The sequence below is a fragment of the Felis catus genome, chromosome X, assembly GCF_018350175.1.
Source record: "Felis catus isolate Fca126 chromosome X, F.catus_Fca126_mat1.0, whole genome shotgun sequence".
Classification (NCBI taxonomy): Eukaryota; Metazoa; Chordata; class Mammalia; order Carnivora; family Felidae; genus Felis; species Felis catus.
The window spans coordinates 22,998,869-23,019,902 of NC_058386.1; the positions used below are offsets into that span (position 1 = coordinate 22,998,869).

The window sequence follows — 21,034 nt, forward strand, 5'->3', positions numbered from 1 at the left end:
ACCAGGGTAGTGTGATTATGGATGGTGAACCCTGAGGTTCATAGTGACAAGACAGGAGGCATAGTGACAAGACAGGAAACCATTAAGTCATTCTAGGTGAAAGTGGATGAACAGCAAGAATCAGGTGACAGCGGTGGAACTGGTGAGAAGTATTTATGTAAAGGAAATAATTAGGGATACAAATGAAAGGAATTGTTTACTCACTGAATGTGAAAAGGAGCAACTCAAGACACCTTAGATTTTGAATTTTCTAAACTAGTACCTCACTTAACTATCCCTGATAAACTGAACTGATGTTTTAATTGCTCGGTCAGTTCACTGTATACAGACTTCTGTCGAAGTAATTATTGTTGTAGCATAGTGCTTTTTGCAAAAGTATCCTCATCCCAAGACCACAATTCCTTGGCATATATGAAATATGATGGTATGTTCTAAAAAGACTTATAAATCAAAGATTTAGGTTATTGTTGCCATAACCTGCCTTTCTTGTCTCTAAGTAGGTAGTTCTAGGGATTGAAGGCAGATCAAGGAAAAAGATAAGACCACAATAAGGTAGCCAACACAAGCTTTACTTGGACTACGGTCTGACAGGTTTGCATGTGGGGCAAGTCCCTCACAGCATGAGACTGTCCAGAGGCTCTGCACAAGGGACATCTTCTAGCAGGTGAGGAAGCCAAGAAAACTCCTGGGGGAGAGGGGTTTTGGAGAGAGAGCTTATGTGTCTGGGCGATGCCACTCAGTCACAAGGCAGAGAGTCACTGGGTCAGAAATATCAAAGGGCAGCATCATGGTCTTTACAGTCCGGGGGTTTATCTACCTATAGCACAGTTTCACAGCGTATGCAAAGAAAGCAAGCTCTGACTGGCTAAAAATGTGCTTATTTCGTTTATGCTTAAAACAAATGGATATGCGAAATTTTGAGTTCAAGGCTGGTGGGTTTTGAGCTAATAAGTCTCAGCCTGTTGTCAAATAGAAAAAAAGCCTAGGGGCCAAAATAAATTCATTTTTGGTTAATTTATTTAACAAGCTAAATAACTGCTAATAGGAGTATCTTTCTCAAAAAAAGTTACAAACAGAGAGGGAGGGAGGCAAACTGTAGGAGACTCTCAAATACAGAGAACACACCGAGGATTGATGCGGGTGGGGGAGAGGGGAAAGTGGGTGATGGGCATTGATGAGGGTACTTGTTGGAATGAGCACTGGGGTATTGTATGGAAGCCAATTTGACAATAAAGTATATTTATAAAAAAGGAGAATCTCTAAGGTTATAGTAGGTAGATGTGTGAATAGTTATTCTATTCATGATCCCTTTATACTCTACTGTGCACTTTTTGTGGCTCAACTCTATACTCCTCAAAAATCTATGTGGACATAACAATTCATGCCTGCATTCATTCAGCAAAAACGTGCAGTTATATGTATGTGTATACATGTATGTCATGCACTTTTATAGATAATGTGATAAGAGAACACAAAAGAGGGGACCTTGCTCTCATTGAATCTGTACAGTGACCAAAATTTACATAAATCAATATATATAAAAACTGGATGCTGATAAATAATGTAAATATAAAACAGGAGGACTGACAGGGATTCATAGAATGACCTAAGGTGATACCTTAGACATATGGTCACAAAAGTACTCTGAAGAGGTGCTGCTTAGGCAGAGAGTAAAATGACAAAAAGCAAGAGGAGGAACATTTTATATACCGAATCCATTCACCTACATGAATTATAATAAAGCATATACCAAAAATGAAGTAATTGGATTAACACTAAAGGCATAAACTAAAATTTTTCAAAAAAGGACTGACTCAACAAAAACAACACATCAGTAAACACAGACCTCCTCTGCTTAAATACTTATCCCTCGATTTTCTCATTCTCCCATTACTGCCTTGCTCACACTACAGAGACTTGGTAAAAAAATCTAAAGAAATAGTAAGTTTTAAGGTACTTGAAAAATGGCAAAGCACGTTCCTAAACCTCATTTCTGCCACTCTAGCCCTCCACCAACTTAACCAACGATAGCAGACACTCAGCCTACCCTCATTGCCGTCCAACAGAATGGTATACAGCAAAGCCTAATGGTGGTAGTCAAGTGTTTTAGCATAAGGGATCAAGCATCATTACCCCGAAATTCATTAGAGCTTCTGAAGCATACATGAAACAAAATATTGATCTGGTATACCACCTTTTCTGCAAAGCTTGGTAAAGTATGTGAATTTGGGGTCAATTGGGGCCGAGCTCACTAGAAGCTGAAGGTGGCAAACAAATTCTTAGGAAAACCAATCCACTGCATTCTAAGGCTAGCAGTTTTATTATCATTAAGCCACTTTGTGTCCCATGGAGTAGAGGTTCAAAGCTGGCAGCATCTACTTAAAAATAGCTACAAGTGGCCTGGACAGGAGTGAATAAAGGATGATTAATTTTGGGGGTGGTAATCCAGGCAATTCTAAACCAGCTACCTTCACTGCCATCAAACCCAATGGCATGCAATGGGAACTTACACAAGAGGTCATCAAATACTATGAGAAGAAGGTAATCAATCTCATGGACATGACAGGCCCCAAGAATTCTGAGGAAGCCATGAAGCAGCAACGTATTAACTTGCAAGACCAGCCAGTCTTTCCAGGGCTGGTGAAGGACATGACAGGAGGTAAAGTTTTAGGTATTGTTCAGCAGGCCTTAAAGGGTGTAAAGACTAGAGAAGAGATGCACTGGGAGAACAATCCAGTGCATTCCACGCCAAGAACCTTTCCTTTTCTCACCAAGCCATGTGGTACTAAGCTGGGTGTCACAGGACAGACAGCAGTTACTCTCAGCAGAAGGGATTCAGATTCATGGACACAATTACCTCTGGGACTTTCAGGAATGCCTCATAAACTCTACATTGAGGGGCATCTGGGTGGCTCAGTGCATTAAGTAAGCATCTGACTCTTGATTTCAGCTCAGGTAATGATCTCAGGTTCATGAAATTGGGCCCTGCGTCGGGCTCTGCACTGACAATGTGGAGCCTCTCTCTCTCTGCCCCTCCCCTACTGGTGCGCTCGCTCTCTCTCTCTCTCTCTCTCTAAATAAATAAATAAACAAACTAAAAAAAGAAGAAAAAACCCTCTACATTGATTACACATTCTTTTTAGTGTCTGTGCATAACATGAATTCAAGGCCAGCTGAAGTGAATGACCAGTGGGTATTAAAGGATAAGAAAACAGTAGTGATATCTGAGGAAAATAATCCAGTGGGTTCTAATCCTCTCACCTTCACTGCCTTCAAGCTTGGCTGCTTATGGTGGGAGCTTACTAAAACGGTTACTACAGGGGCACCTGGGTGGCTTGGTCGGTTAAGCGTCTGACTTCGGCTCAGGTCACGATCTCACAGTTCGTGAGTTCGAGCCCCGCATCAGGCTCTGTGCTAACAGCTCAGAGCCTGGAGCCTGTTTCAGATTCTGTGTCTCCCTCTCTCTGACCCTCCCCCGTTCATGCTCTGTCTCTCTTTGTCTCAAAAATAAATAAACGTTAAAAAAAAAAGGTTACTACACACTTAAAGAAAAAAGGATTCAGACTCATGGTCATAACATAATTTCAGGTCTGTGAAATACATATGAAGCAGCATTTCAGTGACCTGACAGACCAGTCATTTATTTTCAGGGCTGGAGATGTGCACAAACAAGCATTTGATTGTGGTGATGCCCTAGAATGTACTGCATGAGGTGATAACAGAGGAAGTGACGTTTATGGTACTCAGTCAACAATTTCTCAATCAGGCACCTTCATAGCCAGCACCCTGGGGAACCCCACAGCAAGGAATTGCATAAAAGGTATTGAGTGCTTCTAGAGAAATGCATTCCCAAGGGCTTAGGAAACCTGGCATCCCTTCAGAATGTAAGGAAAATGTGAAGCCTGTCTGTAGTAAGATGATACACTATTCACTCTTCTCAGAACTAGTGAGATCCATTATCTCAAGTGTGTTGTTGTCATTGTTCAGTCAATGCTGAATGGTTTTACCACAGGGCAAGTGACTGAGGGGATAACAGAACCAATGCATTATAATGAAAGCAACTTATTGCCATCAAGTAGGGGAGAAAGGAATGGACTTAAAGGAGAGGACATGACACATTTTGAGCAGAAGGATTTTAGCCCAATGGTCCTGATATTCCTTTGGACCTTAGAGAAAAATCTGAATCTGCACCGCACTGAACTGATAGATGCCTGTTCTTCCCAGGGATGAACATGAATTTAGGATGATCAGTTAAGCATTATTCAGCAGGTGCTGTGCAGTGTAAACTTAGATTTGAGAAAATCAATGCAAGAGATTTAAAAACATCAAGCCAGGCTACACCCACTGAGGTTTTAACTATACAGATGTTATACATGTGAACAGGAGAGATTTAAATCCATGGGCATAACATTCTTTCTGACCTGTGAAGAACAAGAGAAATAACATGACAATGATTTGATTTTACTGCCCAATCTTCCCAATTATGGCCCAGCTCAGCAGAAAATCAAAGTGGTCAACTCAGGAGGAGCAGTTCTGGGGGAACCATAACTAGGACTACACAGAATAGCACCTCCATTTTCCTTGCACGAGGAATATCCTGTTCAGTGTATGCTTACGTTATATGCATCACATGTTGCATAACGAGTATAAACAGTCTTGAGTGGAGTGAACACAGGGTGACTCATCCAGATATAAATTGAATCAATCTATTCTATCCTGACAAAATAAGTGCCATCTAACAGAGAGGCAGGCACAGAGGGAAGGTCATCAAAGCCCTTGGGGAGAAGACTATGAGTCTCATGAACATAATTCTCTTTTAAGCACCTAGAAAAACACTGAAGAAGCAGTACACTGACTACAGACCACTGATTATCTCAACAGTGAAATCAACTGCATTCCCACCCATGTGGTGCAAAGTCCCCCAGACTGAAGGTGGTGAACAAAATGAGAAACTATGTGGAAAACCAATGCATTGCATTCTACACATTGCTTCATATTATCCTCACCAAAGGGACATGCACTTGGTTCTCTGTTCATGTACTATGACACATATTAGACAATTATTCCAACCTACCCCGAGTGGAGTGAACAAAAGGCAAGTTATAATGGAATTAACCAATAACCTCTGATTCTAAGACTAGAGCCATCACTATCTTCAAGCCTGTGTCATGCAGTGACAGCTGTGGTCCAAGACTATATCACTTGATGGAAACTTCCTATACTACCTAAGACAAGGGTAAAGACACACACACACACACACACACACACACACACACACACACACAAACATATGGACAACAGTGACTGATATGCAAAGCCTGGCCACTTATTGCCATCAATATGTGTGGCATCAATTGGGCACGTGTCATATCCTCCAGCACAATGGAATGATGGAACAACCATCTCAGAGTAGGAAAGTACATGTGAAACAATTCTTGGTAATTATCATCCAATGGATTTCTCCCAACTCCATCATATTGATTATGCTGCTGGCAACCACTGAAAATCTAGAACAAGTGTAAATAAAACACATTGAGAGGAAGGAAATCACCTCTGTGGCCATGACATGCATTCAGTAATGTTAGGAATCACTGAAACATCTATATATGAAATGACAGACAAGGCAATCTTGCCTTACCTGGTGAGTTGCATGAATACACAGTGAAGATTTCTGCCAAGAACCTAGGCACACTACTCTACATGAAGCATCTTCATTGCCTTTGTGAGAGGCATCATGCTTTGAAAATATAGAGGAAAGTTTATTTCTCATTATGAAATGTACAGAGACAGACTCAAGAGCATAGGAACTTTGTAGACTGTAAAACAATCAATGAAGTATTTATACTTGACCTTATATACCAAATTTTCTTGCTTGACTGGGAAGGATATTAAGTCAATGCCTTTTCTTGGGAAGTTCAGCAGGAACTGAAGGTGGTCAAATTAGGGAAGTTTTTTGGGGGGAAAACCATGGTCTAGCATTCATAGAAGAGCAAGTTCATTTTTTTTACAGGGGAGTACCTTGCAGCATGTATACTTACAACCAACTGGAGATGGTAACAACTGTAAAAGGCTGTGTATGGGGCAAACCAAGGGTACCCCTTAAATAGAAACAATTCTAATGAATTTTAAGTCCAAGAAATTGCCATACATGCAAATGGCATGCAATGGGGGGTAAAAGGACAGGTCATCAAGTACTGTTGAGGAGAAATCGTAGTAAGAATCTATGATATTGTTTAAGGAACATTAGAAATCTCTAAGATACTACTTTCTGATTCAAAGATAATCCATTATTCCTGACTTAGGAAGTAACTGTAATAAGTGCAAAGTCCAGTGGGAACTGAAGGTGGTGAGCAGAGGTGTATGAGTCTATGGTTAACCATTACCCTGTATTTAAAGGCTGGCACATTCATAATACTCACACACAACGTATCCAACATGTTGTTGATCCTTCTGCTAAGGGACATATGATTTAATAAGTGAAGAATGAACATATATTTACAAGAGAGACAAAGGACTAAAGAACAATCCAGAAATAAGAAAAATATAACATATGCATAACAGGGGAAGGGAAAGGGAGCTTGTTTCACTCAAAGAATTTCTAGTACTGAGATCACTTATGAGGGCATGACAGAGGCAATGACTACCCAAACAAGCAAAGTTACTGAGATAAAAACCTGAGGTTGGAGTAGTAACGATGAAGAAAAAGAAATAACAGTGTAAGACATCTAGAAGGTAGAATCTTGAGGATTTCATGACTAATTAGATTGGAGAGAAAAAAAAGGGAGGTAGAGAGAGATGTCCAGGATTATTCATGGATTTTTTAATATGATGGTTTGTAAATACTAGGTCTTGCCAGAGAAAGCATGAGGAAAATCTAAACTGTGTGTGTGTGTGTGTGTGCAGATGCAGAGTTCAGATAAGGGAGTCTAATATGGACAGGTAAAAAATGTCTACAGGTAATAGTGGATTATATATACCATCTCTATCAATGAGTTAACTTTAAAAAGCTTTAAGTATCAAAGAGGTAGCAATACAGTGAAGAATTCCCAGGCTCAGATTTATGAAGTAAGACCTACCCAAAGAAATAAGCCCACTATTTGGGGGTATTTGTGCTCTGGAGTAATTTACTCATCCTTTAGTGACCCTCTGCGAAGTGATACTGCATTTTTGATGGTCAAAGGAAGATAATGGGACAGTGTGGGCCATAAGTTTGTAAAAGAACCTAGTTAATGGTTAATTTTTTTCTCTTTTTGTAATCATTTGCAGTCATATAGTGACTGGTTTGGGGTTTTTTTCGAGACTAAGGGGAAAAGCCAATGGGAAAATGGGTGAAGAAAGAGGAAACAGGATAAAGAATGTCCTTGAAGAACTTGTCTCAATCCCTGATGTAAGTGTAATGCCAACATAGTGGAAAGACTTTTCTTTAGGGGTAAAAAATAATTTATATTATGGCTGCAAAGAATAACTCTACCACCGACAAAGCTTTCCTTAGTGAAGTGTTTGTCACCTTGGATTCTAGAGGTCTATCAGACTTAGCTTAAAATACTGAATATTAGTATCAGCATTTAAGCAATTAAAAATCATAGAATTAAATTGTGATTTAATCTAAAAAAGTGCCTATATTAGATTTATATTACATAATATTACAGACTGAACTTAACACACTTTAATATAGACATTTTAGAAACTTTTTATACTAGAAAGATGCATACTATCAAAGAGTTTTGCTATATTCAATGTCAGAGAAATGTAACTTTCAAAAAGTTAACTTAGGTGGCAGTGAGAAACATAATTTCAACTTCAAACAATTCAGTTTCAGGTTTAATGATCTCATCATTTTGAAAGAAAATCTTCCGTTGGTATTCTCCTGGCACCTAATGGATCATGCTTCATATTCCATTAGGTGCACTTATTTGACCGTGGTGCCATTGTATTAAGAACATAACTTAAGAATAACCAACATGGCAGAGAAGTAAGGGGACACAAAGTTCCCTTATTCCACAAACATAGCAGTCTTGAGGCCAGAGGACTTCGAATTCCAAGAATCTGGGCTTCAGAGTGACAGAGACATTTCCAGGGGCCCATGGGGACAATCTGATGGGCCATAGGGCTACTTCAATGAACAAATAAAACACACCTGGTGGAGGGTCCAAAACATCACTACAAGTAGGGCGATAAGGCAACCAGAGTCACAACAACAGAGAGCACGTAACACACTTCAAAAAACACCTTCTGAAGGGCAAGGTCCTGGACAGTGTTATGACCCCTCTTTAATATAGTAGGGTTTGTAGGTGCAAGATGCATAACAAGCTTTTAACACATATAAGGGACAGAAGGCTAGCCCAAATGATGAAACAGAAGAATTCTCCTCAAAAGAATTTCCAGGAAAAAATGACAGCAAAAGAATTGCTCAAAACTGATATACACAATATATCTGATCAAGAATTTAGAATAAAAGTCATAAGATTAATTGCTGGGCTTGAAAAAAGCATAGAAGAGAGCAGAGAATCTACTGCTGCAGAGATCAAGGAATTGCAAAATAGTCATGATAAATTAAGAAATGTAAATGAGGCACAAAATAAACTACATGTGGTGACAGCAAGGATTGAAGAAGGGAGAATAAGTGAAATAGAAGATAAAATTATGAAAAAAGATGAAGATGAGAAAAAGAGAGATAAAAAAAAATTCTAGACCATGAGGGGAGAATTAGAGAACTAAGTGATTCAATGGATGTAATAATATCTGGATCAGAGGAGTTCCAGAAGAAGGAGAGAGAAAGGGGTGGAAGGTGTAATGGAACAAATCACAGCTGAGAACTCCCCAATATGGGGAAGGAAAGAGACACTGAAATCCAGGAGGTACAGAGAACTCCCTGCAGACACAACAGGAATCGATCTTCTGCATGACATATCATAGCGAAGCTGGCAAAATACAAAGATAAAGAGAGAAATCTGAAAGCAGCCAGGGACAAACAGGCTTTAACCTACAAGGGTAGACACATAAGGGTAGTAGCAGACCTATCTATTGAAACTTGGCAGGTCAGAAGGGAGTGGCAGAAAATATTCAAAGTGCTGAATAGGAAAAATATGCAGCCAAGAATCCTTTATCCAGCAAATCTGTCATTCAGAATAGAAGGAGAGATAAAGGTTTTCCCAGACAAACAAAAACTGAAGGGGTTCATCACCACTAAACCAGCCCTACAAGAGATCCTAAGGGAGATTCTGTGAGTGAAATGTTGCAAGAACCACAAAGTACCACAGACATCACTACAAGCATGAAACCTACAGATATCATAATGACTCTAAACCCATATATTTCAATAATAATACTGAACGTAAATGGACTAAATGCTCCAATTGAAAAACACAGGGTATCAGAATGGATAAAACAAACAAACAAACAAACAAAAACAAGACCCATCTATTTGCTGTCTACAAGAGACCCATTTTAGACCTGAGGACACCTTCAGATTAATAGTAAGGGGATGGAGAACCATCTACCATGTTACTGGAAGTGAAAAGAAACCTGGAGTAGCCATACTTAAATCAGACAAACTAGGTTTTAAACTAAAGGCTGTAACAAGAGATGAAGAAGGGCATTATATCATAATTATGGGGTCTATCCATCAGGAAGACCTAACAGTTACAAAATGTTTATGCACCCAATTGGAAAGAACCCAAATGTGTAAAACAATTAATCAAAACATAAGCAATATTATTGATAAGAATGCAGTAATTGCAGGTGACTTTAATACTTCACTTACAACAATGGACAGATCATCTAGGCATAAAATCAATAAAGAAACAATGGTCCTGAATGGTATACTGGACCAGATGGACTTGACAGATATATTCAGAAATTTTCATCCCAAAGCAGCAGAATACACATTCTTCTTGAGTGCATATGGAACATTCTCCAAGATAAATCACATACTGGGTCACAAAACAGCCCTTCCTAAGTATAAAAGAATTGAGATCATACCATGCATGCTTTCAGATCACAATGTGAAGAAACTTGAAATCAACCACAGGAAGAAGTGTGTAAAACCTCCAAATGCATGGAGGTTAAAGAACATCCTACTAGAGAATGAATGGGTCAACCAGGCAATTAAAGAAGAAATGAAAAGATATATGGAAACAAATGAAAATGAAAACATGACAGGCCAAACCCTTTGGGATACAGCAAAGGCAGTCCTGAGAGGAAAATACATTGCATTCTAGGCCTATCTCAAGAAACAAGAAAAATCCAAATACAAAATGTCACAGCACACCTGAAGGAACTAGAAACAGAATGGCAAAGAAACTCAGGGCTAGCAGAAGAAGAGAAATAATAAAGACTAGAACAGAAATAAATTATATAGAATAAAAAAAAAACAGTAGAACAGATCAATGAAACTAAGAGCTGGTTTTTTGAAAAAAATAAACAAAATTGATAACCCCCTACCCAGACTTCTCAAAAAAGAGAGAGGACCCAAATACATAAAATCACAAATGAAATTGGACTTACCACAATCAACCCCTCAGAAATATAAGCAATTATCAGAGAATACTATGAAAAATAATATGCCAACAAAATGGACAACCTGGAAGAAACGGACAAATTCCTACACACCCACACACTTCCAAAACTCAAACAGGAAGAAGTAGAAAATTTGAACAGATCCATAACTAGTGAAGAAATTGAATCAGCTATCAAAAATCTCCCAACAAATAAGAGTCCTGGGCCAGATGGCTTCCCAGGGGAATTCTACCAGAAATTTAAAGCAGAGTTAATACCTATCCTTCTCAGGCTGGTCCAAGAAATAGAAATGGAAGGAAAGCTTCTGGAGTCATTCTGTGAAGCCAGCATTACCTTGATTCCCGAACCAGACAGAGACCCCACAAAAAGGAGAATTATAGGCCCATATCCCTGATGAACATGGATGTAAAATTTCTCAACAAGATATTAACAAATTGAATTCAACAGCATATAAAAAGAATTATTCACCATGATCAAGCGGGATTCATTCTTGGGCTGCAGGGCTGGCTCAATATTTGCAAATCAATCAGTGTGATACATCACATTAATAAAAGAAAGTATAAGAAACATATGATCCTGTAAAAAGATGCAGAAAAATGACATGGACAAAAGACAGCATTTTTTTTTTTTTAATAAAAACCCTCAAGAAAGTCAGAATAGAAGGAATATACCTAAACATCATAAAAACCATTTATGGAAAGCCCACAGCTAATATCATCCTCAATGGGGAAAAACTAAGAGCATTCCCCCTGAGATCAGGAACACAACAGGGATATCCACTCTCACCGCTGTTGTGTAACATAGTGCTGGAAGTCCTACCGTCAGCAATCAGACAACAAAATGAAATAAAAGGCATCCAAATTGGCAAAGAGGAAGTCAAATTTTCCCTTTTTGCAGATGACATGATACTCTACATGGAAAACCCAAAAGATTCCACCAAAAAGCTGCTAGAACTGATACATATGAATTCAGCAAAGTTGCAGGATACAAAATCAATTTACAGATTGGTTGCATTTCTATACACCAATAATGAAGCAACAGAAAGAGAAATCAAGAAATCGATCCCATTTACAATTGCACCAAGAACCATAAAATACCTAGGAATAAATCTAACCAAAAATGTCAAAGATTTGTATGCTGAAAACTATAGAAAAGTTATGAAGGAAACTGAAGAACACACAAAGAAATGGAAAAACATTCCATGCTCGTGGATTGGAAGAAGAAATATTGTTAAAATGTCAATACTACCCAAAGCAATCTACACATTCGGTGCAATCCCAATCAAAACTGCACCAGCATTCTTCTCAAAGCTGGAACAAACAATCCTAAAATTTGTATGGAACTACAAAAAACCCCAAATAGGCAAAGTCATGTTGACAAAGAAAACCAAAGGGGAGGCATCACAATCCCAGACTTTAGCCTCTACTACAAAGCTGTAATCATCAAGACAGTATGGTATTGGCAAAAAAACAAACACATAGACCAATGGAATAGAATAGAGAACCCAGAATTGGACCCACAAATGTATGGCCAACTAATCTTTGACAAAGCAGCAAAGAGTATCCAATGGAAAATAGTCTCTTTAGCAAATGGTGCTGGGAGAACAGGACAGCAACATGAAGAAGAATGAAACTGGACCACTTTCTTACAACATACACAAAAATAAACTCAAAATGGATGAAAGACCTAAATGTGAGACAAGAAACCATCCAAACCCTAGAGGAGAAAACAGGCAACAACCTCTTTGACCTCAGCTGCAGCAAATTCTTGCTTGAAACATCCCCAAAGGCAAGGGAATTAAAAGCAAAAAGGAACCACTGGGACCTCATCAAGATAAAAAGCTTCTGCACTGCAAAGAAACAATCAACAAACTAAAAGAAAACCAATGGAATGGGAGAAGATACTTGTAAATGACATATCAGATAAAGGGTTAATATCCAAAATCTATAAAGAACTTACCAAACTCGACACCCGAAAAACAAATAATCCAGTGAAGAAATGGGCAGAAGACATGAATAGAAACTTTTCCAAAGAAGACATCCAGATGGGCAACAGACATGAAAAGATGCTCAACGTCACTCATTATCAGGGAAGGGAAATAAAAATCCAAACCACACTGAGATACCACCTCACACCGGTCAGTGTGGTAAAATGAACAACTCAGGAAACAACAGATACTGGCGAGGATGTGGAGAAACGGGAACCCTCTTGCACTGTTGGTGGGAATGCAAACTGGTGCAGCTGCTCTGCAAAACAGTGTGGAGGCTCCTCAAAAAAGTAAAAATAGGACTACCCTACAACCCAACAATAGCATGGCTAGGAATTTACCCAAGGGATACAGGAGTGCTGATGCATAGGGGCACATGTACCTCAATGTTTATAGTAGCACTTTGAACAATAGCCAAAGTATGGAAAGAGCCTAAATGTCCATCACCTAATGGATGGATAAAGATGTTGTTTATATATACAATGGAATACTACTTAGCAATGAGAAAGAGTAAAATCCTCCCATTTGCAGCAATGTGCATGGAACTGGAGAGTATTATGCTAAGTGAAATAAGTCAGTCAGAGAAAGACAGAAATCACGTTTTCACTCATGTGGAACTTGAGAAACTTAACAGAAGACCATGGGGAAGGGAAGGGGAAAAATAGTTACAGAGAGGGAGGGAGGCAAACCATAAGAGACTCTTAAATCCAGAGAACAAACTGAGGGTTGATGGCAGGTGGAGGAGAGGGGAAAATGGGTGATGGGCATTGAGGAGGGCACTTGTTGGATGAGGACTGGGTGTTTTAGGTAAGCGATGAATCACAGGAATCTATACCCCAAAACCAAGAGCATACTGTATACACTGTTAGCTAATTTGAAAATAAATTATCTTTAAAAAGAAAAAAATTAAATAAAATGGGCATAGACAGAGCCAAAAAAACCCACAAAGGAAATAACTAGACCTTCAAGCATCCTTGCCATTGCACTTGTTCTCTGTGCTCCCAAGACATCATTTGCACCATTTTTTCACTACTCGGTATGATTTCCTAGTCTACAGACACCACTTGTTTACTTCTCTATCTTTCTCACTAAATTGCAAACTAAAGAGAAAAAGTTATGTCTTATATCTCTTTATAAAACAATACCTGGAATAGTAGATGTTCTGGAAATGAAATTTGAGGTAAAATGCAAATAAGGACTAGGAAATTGAATGTGCTTAATAGACATTTTAATCCAACAGTGATAAAATATTTTAAATAATAAGGAATTATAATATTTTGCCCAGAATAAGAGTTTTTTTTGTAATAATATAATTTGGTTAGTAAATACATGGTTAAATTTTTATCCAATATCTTTTCTAGTGTTTACAGATTGTGATTTGGGTATTTCTTTTCCGTTATCATTTTCTCATATATACTTCCAAAATTATGACTATGTAACTACATGCACATGACATTTTATATACATGTTACTACACAAATTCAACATACATGATATAGTACATTTTACTGGAATAAAATATTACTATACCTATGTATATATTATACACATGTATGTATATACACATTTCCTGTATCTATATAATTTACACAGTAAATATATAGAGGCTACCTTGAATTTTCATAGCTCAGCATTTTTAAATAAGAATAATTATAAAGGAGACCTTTTCTGTTTTTCTTCATGAATTTCTCATGGTTTGCTTTCTTCAAACTTAAAGATAAATGATAACTGTTTTTTTTCCACATAGAATTCTGCATTGCTCTTAGGTTAAAATTCTTCTCTTAAGACTGTCTCTTACCACACAGCAAAGAGAACCAAGCCACAGCTGACATAGCAGAGAGCCAATTTTATTTGTTTTTAATTATTGCCATTTTTAAAATGAGCATGTAGGCAAACATCATTTTGTAGAGAAAAATCATGCTCCACCATCATATATAAGGATTATGATGTTGTTGATGAAGGAAGAGAAGGAGACAGGACAGAGGAGGAATAAAGGACAAAGGAAGAAGAAAAGGGACAACAAAATCTCAGACAATGACTAGGATATTTTAAGCACAGTGGTCTTAACCAAAACTGCTATTCACAAGAATAAGGAAATGCATCTATGAGTTGTGTCTACAGTGAAGCTATAAAGGGAAACTTCTAGAGTTTTAAGTGTCTAGACATAACTCTTGTCTCATCAGTTTTCATAGCCAAATTGTGTACTTTTTAAAACCCCAGTGGCATCATTAAAACATGTATTAATCTCTACATGTCAGTGTTTCTGAAATTAACTGCAAAAATTCATTCCAAGTTCTTTACACAGCATGTAACACAATCTAAATACTCAAAAATATTAGTACCTGTTATTATTATTATTGGTTGCATTTCCCTTTTATTACCACTATTTTCTCTTAGATGTAACTCTCAGTATTGCCAATTCTCAGGCATTTTGATTCCATCTCTTCATTTGCATATCCATTTAAGCAAAGCTAAAACACAGTGAACATTTCTTTAAGCCCAAATTATGTGGACTTTGATCACATAATTGTTTCCTGATGAATGTAAGTGCCCTCTGATGCTGAGAGAAGGTTGTGTTTATTTCCTAATGAAACAAAATATGGTATTCTTTTGATAACCCTGCTTTCTATGATTGCACTGTTTTCACTGTATTGCTTCTATAAATGGTGGAATTTGGCACCAGTAATCAAATGGCAGGTGGCAGTAACACCACCCTTTCATAAATCTAAGGCCGATGCAGAAAGTGATGTCATACAAAGAGTGTATCGCCTAACCTGCTTGCAAAAGTGAATAATCAAGAGATATAATGTAAGGAGATTTCAGCACCAATTCTTACTCTGTTTTTAGATTATGTGAGGTAAAATAATCCCAAAGCACCATTGTTGCTACACTAATGGGTAGAAATGTGACCATTTTATTTAACGACCAGCATTCAATCTGGGACCAAAAAAATGTATTCCTTGGCCCTTCCACTGCCCTTTTAAACTTGTTCACCATCTATATTCTGCACCCTGTGGATAAAACCCCAAGTATGTTCCACAACTTTTCACTTACTTAAGGAAAATAATATCCTCTGGCCACTTTAGTGCCCCAAATAAAGACTCATTTTAGTAGCCAAAACATCCAGGCGCTTAACAATGCTAAAATGTGCATAGATCCTTTATCAAAACTAGCACCAAAAAGAATTCAATTCAAATGGCACGCAATGGCAGAGTGGATAATGTTCATATGATTAAATACTCATGCAATAGCATATTGGGCACAGAAAGCAAAATGTGAATGTATCTTACAAACAACTTCACAGATATTACACTTAGCAAAACAAGCTGAACACAAAACAGTACACAGTGTAGAAGTCCAGTTAAATAAAGCTACCTATTTTTTAAATATTAGTAAACTATGTATTTGTCACATACATGTAATATAAAAACAATTAATGAAGTAAACAAATGTATGCCCATCTGAAAGCAAAATTACCAATACCTTTGGGATCCCATATACATACTTCTCCAATTATGTCACCCTGCCTCCAGGAAAACATTCACATGTGCATGTACACACATCAAAATAATGGATAAAGAGGACGTGTGCACATGCGCACAAACATTAGGATATTGTACAGCCATAAGAAAGAATGAAATCTTGCCATCTGTGACAACATGGATGGACCTAAAGAGTATTATGCTAAGTGAAGTAAGTCAGAGAAAGACAAATACCATATGATTTCACTTAAATGTGGAATCCCAAAAACAAAACCAATGAACAAACAGAAACCAAATAGACTCTTCAATTCATTAAACAAACTGGTGGCTGTCAGAGGGAAGGAAGATGGGATCATGGGCAAAATAAATGAGGAGGATTAATAGGTACAAACTCTCAGTTATAAAATAAATAAGTCATGGAGATGAAAAGTACAGCATAGGGAATAGAGTCAATAATACTGTAATAACGTTAGAAGGTTGCAGATTGTTACTATACTTTTATTGTGGTGAGCAATAAGTAATGTAGAGAATTACTGAATCGCTATGTTGTACATGTGAAACTAATATAACATGGTATGTGAACTGTATTTCAGTCAAAACAAACAAATAAAAATGGCCTTAAACAAATGAACCTTGGCAAAAAAAAAAAACCTTAGAAATTATTTTATTTATTTCTTAAAAAGAAGCAAATTGAAATTATAAAGTAAAAAAACTATGGTAAACAAATGAAGAATTCACTAGGAAAATTTAAAAGCAGACTCTAAACAGTGAATGAATCAGCAAACCTGAATATGTCAATAGGAATTACGTAAACTGAAGAACACACAAAAAAATAGTTAAGTTTTCAGACAAAGTGGGACACCATCAAGAGGATCAGCATACACAAAGTGCAATGTCAGATGAAGAGGAAAGAGAGAATGGAAGAGAAAATATATTTCAAGGAATAACAGCTAAACCATTCCCAGATCTGATGAAAATCACTAATCTATACATCTAAGAAACTCATCTAATTCCAAAGAGGGTAAATGCAAGAAGATCCACATCGAGAGACATCATAGTCAAAACAATGAAAGCAAAAAGAAAGATAAGAAAAGAGTAAATTAGGGGTGCCTGGGTGGCTGAGTCGGTTAAGCATCTGACTTCAGTTCAGGTCATGATCTCATGGTTCATGAGTTTGAGCCCTGCATCAGGCTCTCTGTGAAAGCCTACTTCAGATCCTCTGTCTCCTCTTTCTTCCCCTACCCCACACACACACTCTCTCTCTCGTTCTCTGTCTCTCAAAAATAAATTAACATAAAGAATTATTTAAAAAATTAAAAAAGAAAAAGAGTGAATCATTACATAGAAATGAACACCAATAAGACCAACAGCAGACATTTCAAGAAAAACATTGCCAGCATGCCATGGGGTGACATATTCAAAGTGCTGAAGCAAATAAAGAAATGAACCGACAACCAAGGTTCCTATATCCAGCAGAGCTATCTTTCAAAATGAAGGCCAAACGAAGACATTCCCAGATGAACTGAAACTGAAATAATCTTTATGAATTCTGCAATAAGAAATTCTAAACAAAGCTCTTCAGCATAAACGGGGTGATGCCAGACTTATAAAATATAAAATAAATATGGAAAAAATACTGATATTCAGTTAAAACAATTATGTAGATAATTAGACCTATATAATTACATAGTGATATTCCTTTCTTATAAGTGATGTAAAAGACAATTATACAAAACTATAAAGTTGTATTTCGGTCATGTAACATACACAAATACATATGTGACAATAAACACAAAGGAAAGGGTTGCGAATGAAGCTACACTGGAGTAAGGAAATGAAACCAAATGGTACCACCAATTCATAGGAAGAAATAGGACATAAGAAGTTTAATATAATACAAAATAGAACAGAATCTGTAAATATATTTAGCCTTTCCTTTCTACTAGATTCTTCAATGGACATACACTTACATAAAGGAATAATTTTCACAATGTATTGTTGGTTGCATAACAGATATGTAGACATAATATGTATAAAAACAACAGCACAGTGAAGGTGCGTGGTAATGGAGCTATAGAGCAGTAAAGGTTCTATGTCACATGGTCAACCTAGAATTGTGAACTCTGTGAAATTATCCTTCAAAAGTGAAGGAAAAAGGAAATCTCCTCAGGCCAACAAGAATTGAGGGAGTTTGCTTTCAGTAGACCTGCCTTGCAAGAAGTATTAAAAGAATTTCTTTAGGGGGAGGGAAAATGATATAGGTCAGAAACTCCTATCTGTGAAAAGAAAGGAAGAATATTGAAAAAAGAATAAACATAAAATAAAAATTTTTCTTTTTCTTTTTCTAAACTGATGTAACAAACAGATAAAAGCCTGTTGAAAATAATAATTCCAGCCATGTATGTGATAATTATATATATATAGTCACATGTGTATTTGTGTCATGTATGTCTATGTATAAGTGAAATGAAGGACAGCAATGATAACAATGGACAGAGGAAGGAATTAGGAATATTTTGTTAGTATAAGGTACCTGTACTACCCATGAAGCAATATAATTGCATTGGAAAGTGTTCCTGGATTATATGCAAATGTGTATTGCAAACACTAGGGCAGACAACCACTAAAAAAAGAAAAGAAAAAGAAAAAATGAAGTATAATTAATATCCTAAGAGAGAAAATGGAACATATGAAATGCTCAATTAAAACCATACGAGCAGAATGGTGGCTGCCAGGAGGCCACGGGTAGGGAAATGGGGAGATACTCGTTAAAGGGTAAAAAGTTTCAGTTATGCAGGATGGTTAAGTTCTGGAGATCTGACTGACAGCACAGTGACTATGGTTAATACTGTATTGTACGCTTTAAATTTGCTAAGAGTGTAAGTCTTATGTGTTCTCGCCAAGAAAAAAACTTAATTATGTTGAGATGATGGATATGTTAATCAATTCACAATGAATACATATGTCAAAATGCCATGCTGTATACCTTAAATAATGCAATTTTTATTTGTCAATTACACATCAATAAAACTGGAAGTAAATTTTAAAACCAACAAAAAAAGCAGATGAAGTGTGGAAGTCAAAAATAACAACAGATTACAAGGGCAGCAAATAGAAAGCAGTATTAAATATGGTAGATATTAATCCAGCTATACCAAAAATCACTTTCAACATCGACAGTATAAATATACCAATTAAATGACAGACTGTGAGAATGGATCAAAAAACAAGACCTTGCCATATGCTGTCTAGAAGAAAACCAATTAAGTATACAGAAACACGTAGATTAAAAGTAGAGGGATAGAGATGGCTATGCTAATACTAACCAAAAGAAAGGGGGAGTAGCTTTATTAATTTCACACACAAAGGAGTTCAGATCAAGTAAAATCATTAGAGATAAAGAGGGGCACTACATAATGATAAAGGGATCAATAATCCAGTAAAACACAGCACGCCTTAATGTGCATGCACCTAATAAGAGGGTATCAAAATATGTGAAAAAGAGCTGATATAACTGCAAAGAGAAACACATGAATCCACTATTATAGCTGGAGACATTAACACTATCAGAAACAGATTCAGGAGGCAGAAAATCAGTAAGAATACAGTTGAACTCCACAGCACCATCAAGTGGGCATTCAGGCTTCCAGTGATTGTCTCCACACGAGGGGCATGGCTTACGGGGCTCTGACTTCTGTTGTCTCTTCTGAGGGCAGTCTTGTTTCCAGTGCCCTGAGAGGCCACATAAGTGGCATTTGAGGCCAGGACCTTGAAAAGTCTGGTCTGACATAGTGTATAAGGCCACAACTAAGGCCTCAAATTTTTCTTAAGCTCCCTTCCTGTTTTTGTTTTTGCTTTTTGATCCTGGTTGTAACACACCCAAATGGCAGCTTGTAAGAGCTCCTCCAGAGTCCCTTCTAGGCCAACAGCCAAGTTTTGCATTTCCTCTGAATATCTAGGGCTGATTGAGTGACAAATTTGTCCTTTAAAATCATCTCAGCCTTGGGGTGTCAGGGGAGATAGCCATGTATTTAATGAGAGCCTCCCTCAACCTCCCCAGGAAGGCCACTGGGCTCTCATTTTGTGCTTGCAAAATAAGTTATGCTAATTTAGCATAACTTAAGGGCTTAATCTTAGATTTCCTTGATTTTTCTAAAACATAAGCTTGTAGATGGCAGCGATACCATTCCCCAATGGGATGGTCATAATCTCAGTTAGGATCTTGGGGTGGAACTGCCTGAGTTCCAGTAGGGAGAGGGAAGCTCCCTATAGGACCTGCATTCCAAGCAGTCCCATGGTAATTAATGAGTTGCTCATCCCCGTATCTCTCAGCTGCTGCCTAAACCCCACATTTTTCTGTCTCATTAGGAGTCTAATTTAACAAAAGCATTATATCTTTCCAGGTCAACTCAAAAACATACGTAATATTCTGAAAAGTCTCTATATACTTATCCGATCAGAAAATTTACCTAGATCTCCTTTTATCTGTCTTAAACCTTGGAATGTAAAAGTTTCTCCTTCTGGTATTCTCGATCTTGTAAGGAAAACATGCCTGTTACATTACAGGGAAGGCCTGGTTACTGTGGGCAGCAGGGAGCAGAATTGCATTATCTTACATAGATTGAGGACCTGAGGAGGAGGAGGTTGAGGTGGAAGACTTCCCTTCCTGTTCTCTAGGTCTGCTTTGGATACAGGTAAGGGGCCCTTCAATGTTTCCCTCCCGATGATGAGGGAGCATAAGGCAAGCTGACAGGCCATAAACACCCACCCCACCCTCAGGTTAGATATATGTGATATTCCGCAGACACTAACCGCTGCCCAAGAACAAAAGAAAGGGAAAAAACAGGTTAAGCAATAGAGATCACAGTCATGCAGGACATAAGTCTCCATCTATTTATAAATAGCTTAGGAAATAACAATAAAAAGTCAATCTTGTCAATAGCCTAATCTCCAAAAAACTATAGACTCTGTTTCTTGGAGACCCAACACCACCCCTCCATAGCGATGTGGGAAACAAAGGCAGAAGGAAATGGTAGACAGAACTAAA

General features: G+C 37.6%; 1 long non-coding RNA gene across 1 annotated transcript in view; it reads right to left on the reverse strand.

Moving 5' to 3' along the window:
• Nucleotides 1-17,231: 17,231 nt before the first annotated feature.
• The window catches only part of LOC123383387, a 68,262-nt gene continuing 64,459 nt past the window's right edge, over nt 17,232-21,034 (reverse strand). Inside the window, exon 8 of the long non-coding RNA XR_006593081.1 lies at nt 17,232-19,719. This is a non-coding gene — a long non-coding RNA (uncharacterized LOC123383387). The remainder of the gene's footprint in view (nt 19,720-21,034) is intronic.